Source organism: Bubalus kerabau, chromosome 4 (assembly GCF_029407905.1).
Source record: "Bubalus kerabau isolate K-KA32 ecotype Philippines breed swamp buffalo chromosome 4, PCC_UOA_SB_1v2, whole genome shotgun sequence".
NCBI classification, from domain to species: domain Eukaryota; kingdom Metazoa; phylum Chordata; class Mammalia; order Artiodactyla; family Bovidae; genus Bubalus; species Bubalus kerabau.
In genome coordinates this window covers 182,704,397-182,707,549 of record NC_073627.1, presented here as the reverse complement: position 1 = coordinate 182,707,549, position 3,153 = coordinate 182,704,397, and the positions used below count along the sequence as shown (strand labels likewise).

The window sequence follows — 3,153 nt, the reverse complement described above, 5'->3', positions numbered from 1 at the left end:
TCAGGACTGCTGACCCCACGTGACTTTTGCATAACATCTCAGTGTATAAAAGTAGACCATGGAAAATAAAGAATTGCGATCAGTTCCTCGAAAGACTGGTCTCCCCATGTCACTCTCTCTCTCAAACTCTGGCTGAGTCTCCATCTGGAGCACGGAACCCACCAAGCTTACTAATTTTGCCTGGGCTTCTAAGATCCAACCAGGGAGGCCTCAGTGTCTCCTCTCCTTCGGGAGAATGGAAGAACGCCTGCAGCCTACGTAAGTGGTACAAACTTCTTGTCTTGAAGTTTTATTGGTCTCCCGCGTAAACCAAGCTACTCAGCCTCTTTTCTCAACTGAATTTTCTACTGAGCTATCCTCATTCTATTACTCTTTACATCTCTAATTAATATCTAATTGAAGCTATTGTATCCTGATCCTCGCCGACGCTGTCCCCGCTTCGAACTCCCTGGATCAGCTGGGGCTGGACCTCGGCAACAGATAACTTTAATCCCCAAGCTGGAAGAGGAGAGAACACAGTAGACTTGTGTCTCAAGAACTGTGTCTCCCCTGATGGGGAATCAAGGGGATCACACAGTTGGGGCTCATCATCAGAGGTTGGAAATAAAGAGCAAACATATAAGGATCCTGTATTCTTTCTTTTTGCATTGTTTCAAAACAGTCAACAGGCTGGCGTCAGGGAGCCCAGCAACGGGTCCAGCAGGCAGTCGCAGGAGTTGGGGCCATTGTCTTTTGTAAATTGCGTTGAGGCGTTCTTTCTGTAATGCAAAAAGAGAAAAACTATAAGGAGAGGTTTGCAGAGAGCACCATAAAGTTAAGCATCAGGATGTGACTAGCATAAAATTAAAAGATAATAGATGTGAAATATGGCTCATGCAGAGTTAGAGGGCGATAGGTGTGGGATATCCCTGGAGGAGAGCATGGAAACCCACTCCAGTATTCTTGCCCGGAGAATTTCATGGACAGAAGAGTCTGGTGAGCTACAGTCCATGGGATCACAAAGAATCAGACACAACTGAGTGACTAACACACACACACACACATAGGTGCAGGATGTAGCTTACATAACAGGTTAGTCTTCTGAAAAGAAGGAGACTTAATTATCGATGCAGGCTGTAGATCAGGAACAGTTAAAGTAGAAAAGGACTCAAAAGACAAAAGAGGAAAAACTATTTCTTATTTCACTACAACACTCATAAACACTTCATATTTACAAGGACTACTGGGTTCTAAATGATACCGGCACTTTAGAAGTTTCCATGGGTAACTAACTGAAAACAAAAACTGGGTAGACTATGAAGATGAAAATTTCCACAGTCAATTCCATACACGCTAGTTAAAATCAAAGCCCATGAAAACGTGCTGCACATCAGGAATTGTTAGAGACGTGCAAATCAAAACCACGGCTAGGGAACACTGCAGCTGTTTGAAAGGCCATCCTCAGTCTACAAAGGAAAATGGTGGGGAAGACTTGGAGGAAAAGAGAACACTCACGGGGCTGATGAGATGTAAACGCTGAGAATCACTGTGGAGAGGAGTATGGAACTGCCTTTATTAATTTTTAGTAAGACAAACATTGATTCCAGCCCAGGTCACAGGGGGACGTAAAACATGCCCTGCTCAGCGTTCCCTCATCGTCAGTGCCAACAAGGGAAGACGGTGCCTGAAGAGCAGCTCCGCCCGAAGTGGTAGACAGCCTCGGTGAGAGACACGCAGCCAGGTCTCTGCCTCGTCCGGCGGTTAAGCAGGCTCCCCCTCACAGCAAAGGGCTCCTTAACTCCAAATTCACTTTGCACAGAGAGGAGGAAAGAATCAGACATAAACTATAAACTAAATCAAGTATCTTTGTTTTTAAATATAAAAAGTGAAGGGTAAAAGCAGTAAAAATTACACTTCAAGTGAATAAATTACAAACCAAATCAACTATATATCCTGACATATAAAACAGAGGAGGAGGATGGAAGCCACGCGAACTACTGTGAGTGAGCGGCCCTTGACTGTGTGAGTACCACCCGGGGCCTCCAGCCGTCTCTGCCGGTGTCCGTGACACCGGGTGGAGCCTTCTTTGTCTCCGGGCACGGAGAGAACCCAAGTGTATGCCGTCAGGCGCCTCTTCTGCCAGGCTCCACGCAGAAGGTTCAGCCTGAGCCGTGTTCTTCATGTTCTTCTCCTGCAGGTTAATGGTGGTAAAATGAGGCGAAGGAAGTGCCTAGAATGTGCCACCTCCCCTTTCTGCAGCTGTTTTAATTTCTTCTCCTTCTATAAGTGACATTTTTGTATCAAAACAGAAAGGGCGCATTTCCACAGTTCTCACCGGGATTTTGGACTTCAAAGGTCCTCCGTCATGGGCGATTGTTGGGTTCTTATCATTACTGGCTGCTCCTCAACCTCATCTTCTTGGGTGGGTTTGGGTTCTCTTCTTCCAAACAAAGGCAGGAGTCCTGGGGACAGTGAGTGGAATTTCTTTCTTATTGGGAACACCCACAACACCTAACAAGATTTGGGCAAGGCTTTGCATAAATTTAAAGTGTTTATCCTCCAATACACTCTTTGCTTCTCACTGTTTGATTATTTTCTCCATTTCAAAATCAAAGCCAATAGGTGGCTTCTCTAGCAGTTTCTTAGGGAAAATGCGCCCACTGTAAAGAATTCCAGAATCCAGTTTCCATGCTTTAAATTTGTAGAGCCCTGCTTCTACAGGATTACATTTCTTGGGTTTCCACTTGTTTCAAACACCTCCACCATATCTTGATGCATTTTTATTCTCTTTTCTGACTCGTGCTTCTCACTACCTTTTAGGATCTTCTGTATATGGGAAGAAAAACCTGGAAAGAATAGATATGTATTTATGCATGGCTGAATTAAGTTCCTGTACACCTTATACAAACACAACATTGGCCATCAACTCTGTTCCAATGTAAGATCCAAATGAAATTGCACAGAAAGAAGAAGAAAAAGGGGCATGAAAAATGCTGCCGCCTTGTGGCCGTTTTTCATAACAACAACGTCAAAAGCTGTGCTGATGGACACTTAATATTCAGAGGGCCCATGGGGTTGTGAGTAAACAACAACCGGCTTCAGGAAATGTTCTAGGAGTGTTTATCAAAACACAGGGCAGGCGTTCAAGAGTCAATTACAAGAGGTTTCACACTC

General features: G+C 44.5%; 1 long non-coding RNA gene across 1 annotated transcript; it reads right to left on the bottom strand.

Moving 5' to 3' along the window:
- Positions 1-1,530: 1,530 nt before the first annotated feature.
- On the bottom strand, positions 1,531-3,153 carry LOC129651807 (uncharacterized). The gene is made up of 2 exons (XR_008714326.1): positions 1,892-3,153; positions 1,531-1,788 (listed from the first exon to the last, which is right to left on the bottom strand). It is a non-coding gene; the product is annotated as an uncharacterized LOC129651807 (long non-coding RNA).